General features: G+C 41.7%; 1 protein-coding gene across 2 annotated transcripts in view; it reads left to right on the plus strand.

Annotated features, from left to right (window-relative positions):
• LOC144942999 (brother of CDO-like) overlaps positions 1–21,131 on the plus strand; it is a 100,892-nt gene that overhangs the window by 8,958 nt on the left and 70,803 nt on the right. Inside the window, exon 1 of one of the 2 annotated variants that reach the window (XM_078870114.1) lies at positions 8,378–8,581. The exons of the other annotated variant lie outside the window; for it this stretch is intronic. The gene's annotated coding sequence lies outside the window, so the exon portion shown is untranslated. Of the gene's footprint in view, positions 1–8,377; positions 8,582–21,131 lie in introns of those variants that run through there. 2 annotated transcript variants of the gene reach the window in all.

Raw genomic sequence — 21,131 nt, forward strand, 5'->3', positions numbered from 1 at the left:
GTGATCCAGCCGTGGATTGCTAATGGTTTGTGAATAGTATGAAGTATTAAATCATAGTACATATGTTTACATCAGTTGCCACGTGGACACACTGCCCCCCCCCCTCACCATAGGATCATGGAATTTACACCACTGGGTCCGGACCACCAATGGACATGCGCATTGATGTTTCGTGCAGGAAGATATGTCAACTTCACTTCTAACTGTTGGTTAATTGGCGCAGTGATGTGTACAGAAACAATTCTGCTAAATTGCTGTTTGCCTAAAAAAATAAGAGTTGCGCTGAATCACGTGGCATTTAAATAATGTTTCTTGGCACTCACATATCACATTTAATTTTAAGAGAAGGGGCGGGGGGGACGTGCCAATGAGGACAGGGCATGTTATGTGGCGTCTGGCTAAATGAGACAAGGCATGCAATTAGACGCACAAGATGCGAAAAAAAACTGGTTTTTTTTTCACGCTTCGAGCTTAGCTCGGGAAAAATTGCTGTGATTTCTGCCAAGTGATGATATTGGTGTTGGCATGTAAATTACAACAACAAAACAAATACCTGACAGGGAAGGCTTGTGTGCTATTATAAGCAAGCGTGATTTAACTTTGAAAAACATTGTTTTAACTTTTAGCAATTAAATGATATTATACCAAGCCTAAAGCAATACGTTCACAATTTTTTTTACCTTTAAAATTGTGATGAAAAATATAGCAAATTGTTATAATATGGGAAAATGGCTGTTATGTTCTGCAAGCTTATGATTCAGCACTCCAGAATATAGCTGCCATGGCGGAATGAATAACACCGCGGTTCCAAAAGTTTGGGTTGCGACCCAAAATGGTGTCATCTCATCCGCGGATGGGGTCGCCATAAACACAGCAACCCCCTCCCCCCCCCCTCTTAATTTCATGCTCACGAATTTAAATGCATAGAAAGAGTGGCATCTCCGACATCCTGAAGAAATGGATCTGCCCGCGGCCGAAATCGATCAAATCAATCGAATGTCACGTGATCGGCTTGAGCACGGAAACACATTCGTGCGTCTAACCGTGCAGAAACATCACACCTGAAATATCAACGCGTCCCTTGAAACTGATGGTGCCCTTTGCAAGCACGTGCTATTCACGTGCGTGAAGCCGAATTCAGCGCACATTTTGCATCGAGTCTAAGTACAGATCGACCGTGGATGTCACAGCTGAGGTCGACAGTGCAATATTAACCACACCGCATGATTTTGAGAAACTGCGTCTCATGCTTCAAGCCCATGTGTCTCACTCAACCTGGTGAGTACGTCAAATCATTATTTCATCGTGACTTAATCTAAGTGTATTTTTCATAGCTGCTGTTGTGCAATACCGTTACTTCAGGGACATGTTTATATTATTCTGGTCGTATTTTCGGGTCCCGTAGAATGTTTTTCGTCTAAAAATGGGGTCATATTGGAAAGAGAATTTGGGAAGTCCTGGCTTACCAAGTTGGACTTGCAATCCAGAGGTCACGGGTTCGACCGCAACAGTACGAATGGGTGCACCACAGTCCAGTGGCAGATCGCATGTGATGGGCTAAAGTGTGGTTACTCCCACCTCTCCCAAGATGTCTTGGCTAGCGTGAAAGAGGAGGTCGAAATACCCTCCAGAGCAGCTCTACAGAGCTCCCTCCAGTACAGGGGTGGGGAACCTTTTTTCTGCCAAGGGCCATTTGGATATTTATAACATCATTCGCGGGCCATACAAAATTATCATATTGAACATTAGCCCGTTATATTTGGTCAAACATTTTATTAACTCACCCCTAATGTGATGGCTGGAACTGCTTCTCTTTGGTGAGGCGTGTGATGTTAGCTGGTATTGATGATGTTGCTACTCGCAACTGCTTTTCCAGGTTTGCTCCTAGATTTATTTAATTTCGAGTCCCGCCTGCGGTTGCCTTGGCAGGGCCAGACCTGCTTTAGGAGAACTTCGTCCACCAACAGTGGTCTAAGAAAGCAATCGCAGGGCTGCACCTTTACCTTTTTTTTTATTAGCGTACATTACAGCTTGTATTTACAGTATGTAATGTCGACATGTAACCGCATCTGTCAGTTAAGCCCCGCTAGTTTAGGTTGCGAGTTCAAATCCTGATTGGAAATGCACTCGGCCCAATTGTTCCTGGGGGACTGATATAATGAAAACCCCTTTGTTGGAGGTCACCCGTGGGTTGTGGTTTGGAAGAGGCTGTCCCTGTCCTGGGACATGGCATTTCTACCCTGACTGTTTTCAACTATTTAACTTGGTTTTTTTTTACCAGGTAAAACCCACTGAGCTATATAGCTCTTTTTTCAGAAGCGACTTGGCCACAAATGATAGCTCAACAAAGTAGCTTAAAATTTGGAAATGTATAGCAGCTAACCACTCGAAACTCATGTTTCTGAATGTGGAGGGAAAACCCGGAGAGCCCGGATAAAAATCCAAGCGACCACAGGGGGGAACATGCAAACTCCGAATATACAGGCGTCAGGGTCGACATCGAACCCACGACCTCCTGCATACCAGGCGAGGGAGTTAACATTTTGACAACAGTGCTGCAACATTTCCATTTATTGCATGTTAGGTTATTTTTTAAAGTCTGCAGAGGTAAACAACAAATTGTAAAAAAAAACATGAAAACAAATTACACTGACCCATGCATATCAATTTGATTCTTCTGCAGCAAACAATAATGGGTGACTTAATTGTTAATGATCGTTTCCTGTTCAATGTTAACTTGACTCATTCATCTCAAGGGGTTGTCGGCACAACATCAGCGACGACCTTTACGAAGTAGGTGCGTTTGTAACGGTGCACATATATTGTGGACTCCTAAGCTGTTTTATTACTTCATTTTTATTTCAACATATTATGAATAAATACAAATATATATACTACTTTGTGAGTCACATGTATAACTGTTGATGGCGGTCATTCGTCAGAAATTATGTGCAGCGTATGAATCTCTTTATCCAAGTATTGAATAGGTATGAAAATTAACATATGCGTGGATAATACAAACCAAATATGTTTTTCCATGTACACATATCCATTTGTAGAAAAATATACATCTGCTTAAAAAGATGTATGCACATGTATTGCTTAAATGCAGTGCATGTGTTTCTTGTTTTGCAGTTAAATATATTTACGCATTTAAAATATATATATCAATACTTCATCATTTCTAAGGGGAAATATACTTGGAAGCGAATATATTATTGTTCTCCTGAGTATACAAAATCGTTGATCATTCTGAGAACAGGCAGCTCTATAGACAGACAGACAGACAAACATATAGACAAATAAACGGCATCGAAGATGAAACAGACGGTAAAGTGAACCCATTTACATAGAGCTCGCGCAATATAAAGCAAAAGGCACTCTCCTTCTCAATAGAACAAGTGCCCAAATCCGTATGTACTGCTGCCGCTGATCCTGTTGGTTGGGTATACGCAGGCTGGCGAATGCTGCCGTTGGGGTTTTACGCAATCCCACTGGCTCTCACTCACACGCGCACTCACCCACCCGACCCAAGCGAGTGCCCTGCCCTCCCTTGTTTAGTATCCTGTTGGTCTGTAAACAATTTCATGCACTGGGACACTTAAGACCCTTGGAATTCAGACCTTATGAGAATGCCAGAGTGGGGCGTTTGAGCCACCACGTTCAGACGTGCTGCTGCACCACCTCTGGAAATAATTACATCCATCAGATGCAATATGCTGGAGGACTTCCTGGCAGGGGATGCATTCCTTTGCCACTGTGAAGCCCGCGCTGAAATGCTCAAACACTCGCCCTGCTGGTGCGTGGAAGTGGCAGTGCGTCGTGTGCACAGAGCCGCGCTTTGTTCTCTTATCAGCGTGTCGCTTTGCGCTCTCCGTGTTGTGCGCATGTCAAGTCGAAAGTCATTGTCTCTTCCACCCCCCTCTCTCAAACTCGTCTCCTTTGGTGGCCGTGCATCATCATCGTCATCATCAGCCAGGCTCAGTCCGCTGCTGGATATAAGTGTGTTCCCAAAGCCGCAGGCAACTCTCACAATCTCACGATGTAATAATCCACCCAGCGCCTGCACGTGAACTGATTTCATTGCTCCCGTCTTTTCAGCTGTATTTTCCGTGCCTTGGCTGCCACTCCGTGGTTGTTGTTGTTTTTTACGACTGACAATTGGCCATCATCCTGTCCTCGGATGAATACACTTTTCTGAAAAACGTAGTATGAAAATGGGCGAGTTCTTGTTGGTGTTGTTGTTGTTGTTGGAAATAACCCTGCCTTAGTCCACAGAGCAGGATAAACGGGTACAGCTGAGTTAATCAATCAAGAGGTCACGTGTGGCAGGTAAAGTGTGGTTACATCAACCTCTTTCAAGTTGTCTTGCCAGTGTGGAAGAGTAGACCAAAATACCCTCTCGAACTCTGTGGATAATTTTATTCCCAGCAGTAGTATGATGACGAAACATGAAGGCAACACATTTTATATTTTATGTTGAATGTAGCTAAATACTTGCTTTGAGTAATGCTAATTATAACCTTGCTCAAAGTAGTGCATCCCAACATATGAAGGCCACGTGTGCCTCATGTTTATTGGGAACGGTCGGTGTTATATTCTTTTTTTTACCGAAACAAGACAAACAAGTCCACACGTTGAAAACACTGAAGGTAATTTGTAGGAAGTTGGCTGTCAGATTCATGAAAGGTACATTCTGACGTTAACTTCTAACAATTTCTATCCCTTTCCCCCAATGGGTTCCAAAACGCTATTTAGCAATTTGTGAAATTAATTTAATATCCATAATCCTACACGGAAAAGTATATATCCGCTTCTTTAGTTACAATACCGGGGCCTTTGTTTTTTTTTCAATTGCGCTGGATGAACTACAGACCGCATGGTTGGTTAGTTGTTTAGGAGACGTTCACATGCTAATTTCAGTCTAAAAGTATTCACATTAAAGCTCACTCATCACTAAAACTACAAAAAGCAATAATGGATCTTGGAAGTTTCCCTAAGCTTTCCTCGATAAAATCAAATGCACAATTATTTTATGTCAATTATAATTCGTCCTCAGCTATATCGCAAGCGATCCTTAGCCCCGTCAATGTATTTATTTGTTAACTGAAATAGAAATGAGCCATTAGCTGTATTTACTTGGTGTGTTTTGCCTTTGTTGTATTGTATGGGCAAAGGTGAGAAATGGCATAATCTAACAGGAAGAGGAACATTTCTAACGGCAGACCTTGAATGTTAAATGGGCATGGCACAGTACAGAGTCGTTCCAAAATGCACAGTTTCTTACGTAGGAGCTAAATAAATTCAAGATACATACATGTCAGAAAATGGGATATTATCGATCACGTGTAGATTATACAATATAGGTTAGTCCCACCATAGTCACAAACTATCATACTTTACGGTGGTAGTCGGTTGTCAGATTAATATTGAGCACTTTTTATTGCTCATAAAACTGAGATTGTAATTTTAACAAGATTTTCAACATTATTTCCAAAACTGTGGAAATATTTGGAATGCATTGACCACGTTTTAAAGTCAAAGTCACGTTAAAATGTCTCTCTGGTTGAAATAAGCATGGCCCTCAGCCATTAGTAGATAGTACACATTCTCCTGGCAGGGGAATTCATCTCATGTGAGAATAGCCACCGTTCACTTCCCACAGTGGAACTCGTTTTTATCAACCCTGGAGGAATGATAATGCTGATGCTGATGCTTCTTCAACAGTGCACTCACTGCCTTGCTGCGGCAAAGAGGCTTGAGTTGATTGTAGACCTTAGTAGCTCTGCTGAGTAGGAGCACCCATATCATCCTGGTGCTCAGTGAGACAAAAAGTGTTCTTATCACCAACCGGCACATGTGAGCGTGGTGAAGTATGGTCAGCCCCTCCCCCACCCACCATAACTGTCATGGCTGTCCCCAGCTACTTTGGTTCCACCGCCATGTCCAGCCGGTTGGGATTGTGAAGGAGCAACGGGGTGGTGAGCACGATCATGAGAAGAGACGGCAGGTTGGGGAGGCCTTCATCCAGCAGTGGATTAACAATGGTCTAAAAACAATGAAAAAAGAGATTCTGATGCAGCAAGTCAACCAATATGCCGGGGCTTGAACTCGCAATCTTGTGTTTGCGAGTCTTGCAATTGACCACAGTGCCACCTGGCTGGATCGTAATGATCATCATCATAAAGGAGCTTCAAAGAGCGACGTTGGAACCCATGGGGTCAGTTTGCTGCTTCTGTGGCCCCTTGCCGCAGATAACGTCCGCTCTGAGTGACAGGACAGAAGCACACCCAGCCATTATGAGGAGACAGTCGGGCTCAGTGCAAGATGCTGTATGTCAGCGGCTGATTTAGAGATAGCATGTGCATTGTGCCTTACTTTAATCCGCCTTATCGCCATCAGTTCCTCTCCATCCGTCGCAGTTATGTCGATGTTCAGTTCATTTTGAGCACACCTGGCATGAATTAATAACCGCATGTCAACATGCCTTGCGGAGTGTCAATGTACCTTCGTAATACGTGATTAACCTAAACGGTAAAATCTGCTTAATCTCACATCATCTATGTACTGTTTATGGAGTGATCGTGCCGTAGTTAGCGCACCTCGCTATCCATCTGGCCACCTGAGTTAAATTCCCAGCCATGGCTAATATCAGTGGCGAGCAATATATAAAATGGTTTTTGGGCTCTTTCCACTTAATGAAGCTGCACAGACCAGAATGGTGAAGTATGGTCAAACATCTCCCATGACAAATACGGCATGGGGCGGCCTTAATCGAGCAATGGATTGACAAATGGCTGAAAATGATGATTATATTTTAATAAACTGATAAATATGGAAGGAAAAAACTAAAACGTTAAAGTGCCTTTATTCAGGTGAGCAATTGCGTGATGGAATAAGGTGTGCCTGTGGCAAAGCACCTGGACTCTAAGATTGTGAGTTATAATGACAATCAGGGGCTGATAGAGAGCAGCATTGCCCAGCGCTCGTTTTAAAATGGTGATACATCGACTAGTATTATTCTAAACAACTAATCAACACATTTGTCAATAACACTGCCCTAAAATAGACGTATATTAAATCGATAACATTGATGGTAATAGGCCTTCTTCATTGATTTTTTTGCCTATAAAGAAGGGACATTGCACCTAATATTACTTATTATATTTTAATCTTAATTTTAATTATTATATTTGATTGAGGACAGTGTTATCACATGTGTGTTGAACTTCTTTCGCACCGAACTTAGCCAACCGTACTAATCGGAGGTACACATTCTTGACCAATGTATAGAGTTTTTTGTTGAAAAACTGCACGTAAAATGATCACCCCCTATAAACAAGTGTTGAGTAATTGTTATCTCCATTTTGTCTCTTTTTTTATTACGATAACAGTTTGTGAGCAAATCTGTTTGCAAGACTAAATAAATTGTGCATGTGTGTACATATAATTAACTAATAATTCTGATATGAAAGCAATACATGACCTCCAAAACTAATAGCTTTTATCTTGCTGATAGCGTACCTCGTATGTGTCCCAGGCTGTCTGATATGAACATGCCGCTCTGGTAATGAGGGGAAAAAATATCCCAATGACATCACAGCGATGATGTCATTCTAAACATTACAAGGGTTCAACTGCAGTGATGTCAGTATTACAGCATGCCTGAAGGTCTCTCTCATTTTGTTAATCAATGTTGTTCTTCGCATCTCATCATCACGGCATGGAATGCATCTGAGAAGACGTCCATCGGCAAGATGGAGAGATGTGCAGGTGGCTAGGTTCATTATTACATCGTAAGAGGTGACAGTGGCTTAAGGAAGCCTTCAATCAGCAGTGGATTGACCATGGCTGCTGATGATGATCATCATCATCAATGTGTAGAGTTTTTTTTATCACTAACAAACTTGTGAACGTGCCTTAGACAGCACAGGGCACGCCGGCCTCATTTCGATTGGGTTGCCTCTTCTGTGACGAACAAAACAGACCTCGCACCGTAACATTTTGTTTGTGTTAGCTGAATCCCCTGTATATTGTGCGTGGAACAATACTTCGATTGGACTGGCTTCCTCTTCCCCGGCAAGTCCACCTCTCCCTTACCTCCAGGCGGTGGAGATTCACGGGGGGGGCAGTGGGTGTGGAGAGCAGCCTCTGCCGGGGTAGGGGGGCGACAGGGTCAGAGAGATGTTTTTAGTGTGCCTGTGATGCTTGAATTCCACGGAGAGCTGATTGGTCACAGACAGCGCAGGAGGAGGGGGGGGTTGTGTGCGTGGGGGGGGGGGGTTCTTCCCCCCCCCCCCCCGTTCTTACGAGGGGGCGGACGGGGTGGGAGTGGAAGGGGCAGTTCCATGCCGCAAGGAGGGGGGACGTCAAAAAATCGGCATCGCCCTCTCGGAGAGAAGCAATGCGCCTCGAGCCGGCCCGCAGATCACCACGCCAGGTGCCGAGCGTCGCTCCGTCTCAAAGCCCCGATGTGTTTCCGCACGGAGCCGCTGCGCCGCGCCGAGACGCAGTAAGACAGGCGGACTGCCACGCTTGGGGCTCGTGCAGGTGTGACTCGCAAACCCTTCGGATCAAACTGGTAAGACAGTTCCGTCGATGATCACAGATTTAAGCCGCGTGCCCGGCACGTATACACACACACGCGCGCGCGCGCATGTGCACGTTTGAAGGTTTTCAGTCCAACTTTAGCAGATTTAAAAATCTGCTGTGGATTTATTTTTATTCGCGCAAAGTTGTTTATGGTAAACCAGTCGTTTCGATGAGAAAGTGTAATTTCAAGGGTTTCTCAAAATTGTTTCAATTAAAGATTTATCCAGGCAAACTCGTAAAATTCGGTAATTGTTCAGGAACATAGTCTGTGAATAATTTTAACGAATAATTAAACAATTGAATTCACATTGGTGTTATAGTCTTCTCTGGTGAAAGGAATAACATGCTCAAGTAAGCACAGTTATTTAATGTTGTTCGGCGAGATGTTAACTACCTTGCCTGGTATACAGGAGATCGTGTGTTCGATCCCGACCCTGACGCATGTACATTATGAAGTCTGCATTGCCTCTCCATTGTCGCGTGGGTTTTTTCTCCGGGTCGTCCGGTTTTTCCACCTACATTTAGATGCATGCATTTAGATTAATTGGCTGCTATAAATGTCCACGTGATAAGCCACTTCGTTGAGCTATCGTTTGTGGCCAGGTCACTTCTGAAGAAGAGCTACATAGCTCATTGGACCTTACCTGGTAAAAAAAAACCCTTTAGTTTAGTTATTCACCATTACAATCAACGCATTTTCTTTTGACTGTGCTGCATAATTCATTTTATTTATGAAGGTTGTCATTTACAAGATGCCAGTTATTAATTATGTATTGCAGTGGAAGTCTTCCTTTTAAAAATTGTATGTATAACACATATATAAAGTAAACTGCTTCAATGCATGTACTTATATTATTAATATTTTGATATAAAAAAGTTTTTACATACATTTTAATACCCCCTTTAAATTAGAAAATTTATTCAGATTACAGTTATAAATTATAGCAAAATTATGTTTTTGTAATAGTATGCTATGAATACTTTTTTTTCGAATTATCACAAAACTGTATTGCTCACCATTATTTGTTATTTATTAGAATAATATACAAATACACAATTTTTTTACATTATGACTAAATAAAGAATGCATGTATATTTTAATGTATATGTAAAATGAAACAACAAATTCTGCCTAAATAGGAGTTTGGGAGATTCATGTTAAAACGAACAAGAGGGATTGGTGAAAATTGAGTGATTCCATAAAAAAAAAACTTTAAGCATTCGCTCAGATATTGATACATGTGATTTCAGTTAATATTTTCTCAAAAAACATAAGTACACAACTTGCCTCAAGCATAGAATCTAAAACTCACTTTGAGTCTCGTTACTTAAACTTTACTCCTTGTAGCATTTTGATACTTAAAAAAAAATAAGTGCTATATTAAGTTGGTATAAAGTACACACATTTTGCTTCAATGTCGTTTTAATTTGACAGATCATGACATATTTTTCAATCATGAAAACTGTCCTGGCATGAACATATTTCGCACCGTGCGTAGCCAACCCTGCTCATCGGAGGTGCAGTGAAGGACAGCAAACTTTGCACAAGATAATTTCTAAAGAAATTAGTTTCCAATCTCGATCTAATTGAGTGCATGGTGTATTCTGGTCATGCGAACGCATTTAGTGTAATTTTCATAACTTTTGTGTGTTACAATAGTTCAATATACTGTATTGTACACATATATACTCTTGCGACAACACATATTTGGTAAATGGGTAGGTGGTAATCTTTTAAAGGATGATTAATAGAATGTAGTGTAAGGTATTTTCATCCAAAAAATATCAACAGAATATTGCGTTAAAGCAAAATTTACGGACTTATTCTTTTTAGGGTGTTTCATATATCAGACACATTTGTGCATTATTGTTCACTCGCCTAATATATAACATGCAACCTGTAATAGAAAATTGAATAGACGCCAAACATAAGCTTCCGTAGTGGTAAAATCAAACAGACGAAGTGTCTCCATTCTCAAACAAGCATTCAGTTGTGACACCTCTGTTGGTGGTGACAGTTTATGCACGTAATATTAACGTTTTAGTTCTCAGAAAATGCAATTCATAAACTCTGAAGGGATGACGTGCTGCAAAGGGGTAGGCGTCCCATTAATGTAATCAAGGGTTGACAAAAGTTTACACAGCACCATGTAGACATTGCGAAAAGTTGACTGAACCTGGTTGTGTATGTACCGATGGCAGTCAGGTGTGGTACTCGCGACTCGCACTGCCATGTGTTCAGCATGGACGAATTATTCTGAGGGTTTGCAATGTAAATTCCTTAAATGATACATATGCCTACACTCAGGAATGTATACATCAGCTACAAATATTAACTAGCATCTGATGCAATCCAGACACTTGACATTGATTATGGCCGAATATGTAATCCTGTATTCACTTTGAAACATAAAATACATTTAAATGAAGCAATAACATTGAAGAGTCCAGTACATAAAATAAAATATTATACTGAGATTTAAATGCAAAATGCGCTTCAAAATAACTGAGTGAGAACCAATTCAAATATCCAACCACTTTGTTTAAGGAGATCTGGCAGAAGTACAATACACATTCTTAATTTGGTAAATATAAGTGAGTTTCAGGGTTAATATATGGATTAACACTGGCACATATGGGTGCTGTCTTGTTCGAGTGAGGCATGGGGAAGGAACAGCCAGCTCTAAAGTTATCAGAGAAATCAACCACGCGAGCTGTCGTGGTGGATTTCTCATTTGCACCGTGGGCACGGGGTGCAAACTCCGCTCGCCTGTGTCAAGGGCTCTGACTACACAACACACGCATAATTGTCAGTCGTGTACATAACCACGAGCACGACCGAGTTGACGCATCATCTCCCTTATCAGTGCTGCCCCATAACACAACGCATAAAAGCTTAATCGGTTCCAATAACAGGGTCATATTTTGGGGAAGTGACAATGGCCTCTCTTCAGAATAGGCCACTTTCAATGAAACATGTTCCAGTTGTAAATGCCTCCGTTATAAGTCTGTTCCAATGACTTAAAGTGGTGATAGAAGTCTTCTCGATGTATTGTCCAACATTGCCCACCTAGTAGCTTTACATTTTATTTTTCTCGTTTAAAAGGAACGGAAGATGGCTTTTTCTTTTTTTAAAGACCATAGACTTCGCACGCCATGGATATCATTAATGAACGGGTCGGATTGACCGTCACTCACAAGCGCCGCCACCTCGGGGAATGAATGAATGGACTGGCACGCAGGCAATCGGTGTGAGAGGGTGTGTGAGTCCCCCCCCCTCTCTCTCTCTCTCTCCAATGCGTGTGCCACTGTTGGGACTTACCCATCGCTCAGCCGAGAGGGGGCTCTTTCAGTGTATTTGACCCGTGCTGCTTTCATTAACAAACACTGACCCACACACTTTATATCAGTAGCTACATTCAAGGGCCACAAAAAAAGCCCACTTTCTAAACACTTGAATGTACAGTCTATACCGGTGAGATGTGTGTGTGTGTGGCATTTCTGCAGCGGTCTTTCATTTGTGTTAATACATTTCGGTTCAATTGGAGCGTATTTTTCTCAGTCCCATTCATGAGTACATCAAATGCGTTGCATTCTTATCGTCGTCGTCGTCATAATCAGCCATGGTTAATCCACTGCTGGATGAACGCCTCCACAAACTGTCGCCACCTCAAACGTTCCTGCGATGCAATCATTCACACAGCATCCGAACTGAATTCGTTGCTCCATCTCCCCTCTGGATGTGCTCCCGGACGCGCTCCGTTCCTTGGCTCATGTTCTGAAGGAGCGGCGTATTTGATTCAATGTGAGAACTATGAAAGCAACAATTGCATGTTTCCGATATTGTTTCAGTGTTTACATATGCAAAAATAACAATAATACAGTAATACTTTATTTTATTAAAACAAACAAATAACTATACTCATAGTTTTTTTCGGTAAAGTCAAGTATGTAGAAAAATATATATTTTTATTAAAATAAATTACAAATGTTTTTTTTACATACGTGACTTTACCGAAAAAACCAATGAGTATAGTAGTTGCTGCAGTCACGAAAGCTTCAATTCTATATTAAACAAATAACTCTGTTATATACTTTATTTAAATAACTTGTATAGTTTACTATTACAACTATACGCACTTTTTATTGTCAGCTATGATGGTGTTGAGCTTCTTCTCTCAGTTATATCTGTATGATTCACAATCGCTGAATGCAAGTCTTAGTGTCCAGAGTGTCTAACTTAGAACTCCAAGAATACTCACAAGCGAAGGGGCACGTGTGAGAAGAACACACGACGGTGTGGAGACCTTTCTCATTTTCGACGTTATGACGGTCATAAAATCGCAGCACTTACAAAAAAAAAATCTGGCTCCTATTCCCAAGCGTGCCGGCTGTGTATATTTTTCTATTTGGACATTGGCTTTGCGTAAAGTAAATAGCTTGTTTAAGCATGTTTGTTTAATGCAATGCGCAAGGGTGGTTTATTAGGCTTCTGCGGTGTCTTTTCCGTTGGCTCTGCACCAGCGTCTAGAAGCAGTGGTGGTGGGGGGGAAGCGGCCACGGTTTGAAACAACAAAGGGGAAAAAAACAATGTTGGTTTTTGCCTGGATTCCTGACCAATTAAAGGGGCAGTGTGGGAGGACAGGGAGACACTTTGGGAGTTGGGGGGAGGGGAGTTTTAGGGAGGCGAGGAGGCATGGGAATGGGTGACTTGATGGGAGAGAGCTTACGCGTGAAAGAGAGTTTTGGATTTAAAAGCCAGCATTGTGAGTTAATCAAATTTTCTCATTGAAATGCCGTTACAAATTTGCTCACTGCTGTTATTCACCTTGCGGTTTAATGAGTCATTTGTCATTAGTGAGTGCACGTTATGGACTTGGAGGAGAAAGCCCACTTGAGGATAGGGAAAAACATCGGCGGCGATGATGCAAAGCAAAGTAGTTTGTGAAGAAGAAATGCTAATCCGCTGAATGATTTCATATCGTGCAGCAAAAGGGGTGAAAATGGGATTTGTTGTAATCTTTGAAGTTGCTAACTCTGTTTTACTCTTCTAAGGTTAACGAACCAATTTCATTGTCCTCCCACATTACGACACTCATCCTGGTTCTTAATGAGACCACTGTCAATATTTGCTTTGTTTTGCAAAAGTGATTGCTCACACAAATTCAGACAGCCTAAACAAACACGAGTTCATTAAAACGACACTCGTTTTGTTTACAAAAGCATTCTCTTTTAATCTAAATGTCTTTTTTTACTTGTTTGATATATATATATTTTATTAAGTATCTAAATACTAATTACCATTTTAAAAACGCGAATGCCTTTTTGTTATCTATGTTTTTGCTGTACGAGTCGACATCTATACTGGAGTTCCCTTCCATAAATACATCTAATTACAATGGCTCATAATAGTTTAAATACTAACTGTAATGACTGTTGGGTTTCTATCTGCCCACTTCAGCATTTGTTTCTTGCTGTGGTTGTCCCACCTGATGACGGACGCTTGTGTTGCGCCCGAAACGTCGTGATTTATTATTTTATTTCTATTATTATTTCTATCATTTTATTATTATTTTTTATTATTTATTTTTACCTACGTGACTTTACCGAAAAAACCTAAGAGTATGAATCCTTGCAGTCACGAAAGCTTCAAATCTAGAATTTCTATCTGTGTTTCGTGTATAGTTATCCTTACTGCCCACTAAATCACGATTCATAAATGTCCTATGTTCAATCTTGACTTAAAGCTTTCGTGACTGTTCTATGTTCACTTGATAGCACTGACTTTCTGTAGTGAACATATATTTTTTAAACTTACCTTGATGGTGAATGCTAAATGGCAAATGTGTCGTTTACAAACATTTAATATATGCATCGTCGCACAGTGTACACACTTGTGCATTACATTGTGGAAATAACCGAATTAGCAAACACACATATAATGACATCACTAAATAATTACTAATCTGATTCTTCGGTGTTGATAACTCAGTCGTATCACGTGAGCCGTTTCACCCTCTAATAAGCTTAGTCAAATACCTCTCTGGACTTGCTTTTGTAAATGGGTTTAAATGCCCTTAGGTGGGTGTGTGTGTGTGTTTGCACTTGCGTGTGTTTGTGTGAGTGTCTTTGTATGTGTGTGTGTGAGAGTGCATGTGTGTGTGTTGCGTGTCTGTGTGTGAGTACATGCGTGGTTTCGCACGAGTGTATTTGCGTGTGCATTTGTGTGTGTGTGCGCGTGCGTGCGTGCGTGTGCCTATGGTCACACTGGCAGGGCACTGAGATGGACAGAAGTACAGACACGGAAAGACACGCATAGAGAAAGGCCTTTGGCTCCATCCAAGCCTCCAGCTGTGTGGCTCTTTTCTGTTTGTCTGTAGGGGACATTCTGAAATGCGAGGCATAAGGCGGCCGAGTGCGTGAGGGAGGGAAGGAAGGGGGTGAATGAATGCATGGGGCAGCACTTGCAAAGAAAACAGTATAAAGAATGTTATTGTTATAGCATTGCCATAGAGCAGTCTAATAAATTACAAAAAAATAAATGCGTACGTCAGCTCGAATAGCTATCAAGAGCATTAATACAGCCTGCATACACTTACTTGTGTGGCGCAAGCATAGCCCATTTGGATGAATACACTTTGCGAAAATCGTCATTAACATCACACTGCCTTCGTTATGATGATTAATAAAGTAACGTTTCAGGCAAGTGGCCGATCTTCTAAAGGACCACTCTGATGGAAGGCCTGCCGTGCCAACACCAGCATACTGTATATTATTAGTGACCAGGCAGTGTGTTTTCATGACAATCGACGTCAATTAATGTACAGGATGCTCTTCAACACTGCCGTTGAAGTTGAACACAGATCCATTACCGCAGGTGTGCGTATGTTGAACCAGTTTCGCACCTTACATAGGCAAACCGTGCTTATCGGAGGTGCGGGGAAGGATGCTGAAACGAAGATGCTGTAAATAAAACATTAAATCACGTGGTTTAAGACGAACACTTTGGCTCAGACACCCTCACCAAAAATAGAGTGAAAACATTAAAGAAGATGCAGACAATATTTTTGGTTGGTGTCGCCTTAGGGCTTTGGGTGACCTTTTTTTCTTGTTGTTGCGATGGAAGGGATGGGTGTTGAGAACGCATGAAAGAATGCACCTCTGTTTAGGCTCACTAGGATTAAGGGAATGGCCTGGAGCCCAGGCTGCCCACCACCCAATATAATGAGAGGGCCAGGAAGCAATTTCCCAATATGCATTCGCAAAACTCACATCACTGTCTTTTGCCCTAAATAGCGCAAGCTGGAACATATTCAAATATTTGGGCAGTAATCTCCATGCAACGTAATCAGCCGTCCTTGATCTATGAAAATTGCCGCGTTCTAAAGTAAATCACATGGCAAGCGCAAGTCTTCCACAGCTAAACAGATCGCGTTGGAACTCAGGGAAATATTTGGGCATAAATCGCTGTGCAGCGCAATCATTCTGGCCTGATTTACAAGAATGCTCGTAAAAATTCGAATTAATGGCCATAGCATTGGAAGTGGAAACAGAGTTTTAGTGATCAGCATCTTTTTTTCTATAAATAAGCCTTCTGTTACTCCTCCGTTCGACGGTCGCCGTAGGAAGAAATGGAATTTCAACTTACTTACGGTCACCATAAGAGATTTTTCTTTTGTGATACTGTGTTGGCATTTGGTGCATGGAGCACAAATAACAGATGCTGAAATACATTTGTCAATAACACTGCCCCGAAAAGGAGAATATCTATTTAAAAAAATAGATACGATTTTGGCACATGTCCGTAATTAATAGCACATAAGATCCATGAAAAATCGCCATTGTCTGAAACGTCACCTATTATGTGTTTCCTGTTAGTTATTGATGTGTTCAGTGTTTGTTAAGAGATGAGCAGAAGTCTGATGCTTGTTTGCGGTACCTTGGGACATTTTGACTCTTGGTCACGTTGGTGGTGCCAACACAGCCCTTGACGCTGATGTTCTCCTTTCAAGTGACTCCATTAATTCAGCACAATGACGTTATAAAACAAACTCTTTAACATATATCCAATTCAATATACAATTCTTCGATAGAAAATTGCATTATTTCTTTACTAAATAATCTTGCTGGATTTTAATGCTGGCCAACAAAACGAAGTGTTCACGTTTGAGTTGATCGCAAAGTATTGCCTGTGCAGTAAGGAAAGGTACGACGACGAACATCGAAACGACGTGAATCGAAGCGACTTCCAGGGACACGGTGGTTGGGGACGAAGGCCGAGAGGCGACGGATAACGGAGAAGGGACGGGACGATGCTGCTGGCGACGTGAGTGTGGGGGGTTGAGGCGACGCAAGTCGGGTAGGAGAGCGGACTTAATAAAGCGGCGACGTATTTTTGCGAAACAATGTAATGATAGTGGGGGGCGGACGTACATCGGGGTGATATTGTGATTGCTCTTCCTGCACCAACGTACGAAACGTTCCACCTGCTAGGCTGCGAGGTGACCAGCAGATGGCAGTACAACAGATGGATTTAATTAATATATGAACATGGTTTGAGTGTGATCCCCTCGTATATATGGGTTTTCTCTGGGTACTCTGCTTTTTCTCTGAGAAGCCAAATAATCATTCGAGGAACTGGCCAAACATCCTCATGGAGGATCCAATTGAGTAATTCTTTCGACTCGGCAAGGCTTTCCTGAATCACTGTGTAACAATAAAAATTGTTCCTGGATTATTTCCTCATTGCTTACGCCTCAAAAGTACAAACAATGGCTATTATTCCCCACAAACTTTGCTTTTGTGACCAGGACAGCGATATTTGGAAATGTACCTATTTTCAATGAGAAAACGTGTGAATTTGTGTCTTTTATTCACATAGTCCTGGTCACAAAAGCAAAGTTTGTGGGGAATAATAGCCATTTTCTATACTTTTTAGGCATAAGCAATTAAAACATAACACTTAGTATCCAGGAACAAAAATTGTGTTCCATAGTGATAATTAATCAAAGGACATCGTTTGTAATATTAAAGTACAGAAATGTGCTCAGTGCGGGAAATAGAAATAAAAAACAATCATTCTTTAACATGTAACAGTAAAGTACTTAACGGTTAGATACACTTTTAAACAATGAGCAAATTTTCAGTCTAAGTTAATCATGATTCTAAAATAATATGTATTATTAAGTGAGTACTGTATGTCAAATAGAAACATCTTAACTCGGTAACCTCATAGCATAATACCCATGCAGCCAGTAAGATATACTTCTGACGAAGGCAACAACAACTGATGCTATATCCAGACACAACGTTAATGACGCTCACTTGGGACCTCATTGCAACGTGTTTACTTGTGTGTGCGTTTCTCTCATGTGTTCCCCATGTGTGTGTGTGTGGCGAGCATCATCATTAAGCAGCTGTGCAAGGGAAGTGACAGATACATAATCAAAGCTCACGCTGAAGCTGTTGTGTCGTGGATTGCGTTGCTCCGTCCACGTTTGCCGTAGCCATGATGACACCAATAGAAATATCGGGGTGCAGTGGTGACACGTGTGCCTTACAGCACGAAGGTCCTGGGTTCGACTCCCAGCTCGGTTGAGCCTCTCTGTGCGAGGGCTTGTGTGTTCTCTGCGTGTTGTGCATGGGTTACCCCTCCGGGTTTTCTCGTTTTTTTCCTTAGCTAAAAACATGCAATGCCATTGGCGTTGGTCACACATCCCGATACAGAACAATGTTGAAAAAGAGTCTGTGATCTGTGTTAGCTTTTCTTGAGCAACTAATTCACAATTATTATTTGAAGTGTCACTAAATGGCTACGTATAATGATTGTCTTATATAAAAAAAGATTATGATTTACACAGGCTTCTGATGAAAGCCATTTTAACAATCATTATTCTTATAAAAGTTACACTGATGGTCTCATAACTTTCAATATAAATACTGAATAACCAACTATTCAATAACATTTATTCAAAATGTCAAGTAGTTGTATATCACGAGTATAAACTCGTGAACATGGATGCATCAACACATTAACTTTCCTTCGAAACTAAGGCTTAATTATTACCTTATTCCAAATAAACAGCGTTGTGGAGGCTGTGTGTGTTATTGCAACGTGCAACAAATGTGTTCATTACTTCCCAATGACAAACGTTTAAAACAACACAACGTGCACAAATACAGCCGCAGATGCGCACACAACAACACACACAGTGCATTTACACGAGATAAAACACACACACACCACAGTTATTCGCGGTAAGCATCACAAACACCCCGCCCTTTGCTACACGCGGAGGTAACTCGCACACAAACTATTCACACAACACGTTGAGGCCTCTCAGACTCACCGTTTCGTCTCGTCTACACTCTGCAGGCCCACAGCTCCCCACGCTTTGTATATCCCTCCACCCGTCGAGCAGCCTCCATGCGGCCCACTCCGTTGTTAAAGGGAGACATCACGACGAATATCATCAACACGGCAACCGAACATCGATCATGGATCTCCCGGTCTCCAGAAAAATAAAATAATCGTCCCTTCCACCAAGTTGTGTATTACTTTTGTTTTTATATCCTGGCTCATTTCAAGTCACGCATCAACGCGTGTCTATTGCAATTTTAATAGTGCTGTTTGTTGCTGGCAGCTTGGTGATTTTTTGATTTAAAAACGTGTATACATTCCAGACAAACACAATCATCTACACACCTAACACACACATACAACATGCAGGCCTGCAACATACATAGATACATACGGACACATACAAATAAAACACACATACAACCACATACTGTAGCATGCAGACATTGCAAACCACACACACGCACAGCAATATGGCACTACTGCGGCATATTACATCATTACGTACTTTCTGGGAATAACCCTTAAAAGCTACTTTGTGGTCTGATATCATTGCATTCTGTAATAGGATTAGCAACATTAGGATATAATCAGACCTGAAAATACATTTGAGTTTGATATTACATTCCAAAAATCTAAAACACATGTACTCTTCATTTTACCTCAATTACTTTTGTCATGGGTAAAGGCTCTTGCGAGTTGGAAAGGTGAAACTTAACATTTATTCTGCATTGAAAATCAAACATATTTAATGCTTAAAAGTAATAGATTTGGCCAGGTGGCTATATATAGCCCGATTGAGCAGCTCACAATCGGAACTTTGCGAGAGTTCCAATTCCCGGTTAGGGTGACGACTCAATCCATTATCCCTCTCTGGCAGATAAAAAAGTACCACTGTGTGGGAATCTCATCACAAACTATTTTTTCATTATCCATTGCATCCAAAATAAACGTTTTTTAAAGAACATGTTCTGTTTGTTAATTGAATTGTACATTTGTATCAACCTCATTCGATTTTCCACCCAGCCAGATAACTATGTATATATTTGCACACCACAGACAGTCGATCGTCATGTCGAGTGTAGTGGGGTAAAATGTGGGCACTCCACTCCACTTCCAAAATGTCTGGCCAGGATGGACGAGTCGGTCAAATGTCCTCCAGAGAGGGGCTCCCGAACTGCCTTCTCGTGGCGACTGTTCTGCCAGCAGCAGTGTGAGCAAGTCATTTCAGGGCTGTGCCTTTGCCAAACAAAAATGTTATAACACGTACAAATAACATTTGCAATGCGCCCTCAACAGAGCCAACGGCTCAAAGTGCAGCCATTCATTCGATAGGGGCTCCCTCGACCTCCCTCTAGCGGAGGTAGTTGTCTTCACCGTCACACTTTTCACATTTACCAAACATTTTTCTCAAACCGTTTTGTCCTGAATGGGCATTGCATATACCAGCCAAAAGAGAGAGAGAGAAAAGCTAATTGGAAACCCAGCAACAGACGCAGAAAGTGCTGCTGCTGCTGTGATGAGCATCCAGGGAGTCGGCGGGGAGAGGCGCTGGGGGGCTGGGGGGGCTGGTGTGGAAAATGTTGCCACGTGAATATTCTTTTGCAAGCTGTGTGCTCAGTGCGCTCTGTGTTTGATCCCGAGGGGCCAGGGGACACTGGTTTATTTTGGCGACCCCTCTCTGCACAGTCTACTGTTCATTAGTCGCCGCAGCTCCGCTGGTAGAGAGTCTTAGCGCCGCCGTTGTCAAGAGCCATTAGGGCACTGGCTGCTCCCTGTCAAGAGAGAAATGAAAGGAATCACAGCGGGATGACCCACTCCGCATAGCTGCCAGGACGCCACCACTCGACGGCTTCGAGTAGGGGTGGGGGGGAATCGCTGACGCCACAAGACTTGTTTTTTTTTATATACGCAGTGACTATGGGGTGTTCATATGCAGTACAATGTGCAATTGTGTCATGTTTGACTTGGCAGTGTTTGGTATCAGATCTTTATTTGGGCCGAGCGTTTGTGTGTTTAACTTGACATTTATTTGTACGTGTAATGTTTGATACCGTACCATACAGAGGATGTGTTCATAAACGGAATTCAGTGGATTCACGTTGACTGCATTTTCGCATACTCGTAGAGTAATATGGTATATGGCATAATAATGAGATACAGTTCGTATAATTTGAAA

This window comes from Lampetra fluviatilis, chromosome 29, assembly GCF_964198595.1.
Source record: "Lampetra fluviatilis chromosome 29, kcLamFluv1.1, whole genome shotgun sequence".
NCBI lineage: Eukaryota > Metazoa > Chordata > Hyperoartia > Petromyzontiformes > Petromyzontidae > Lampetra > Lampetra fluviatilis.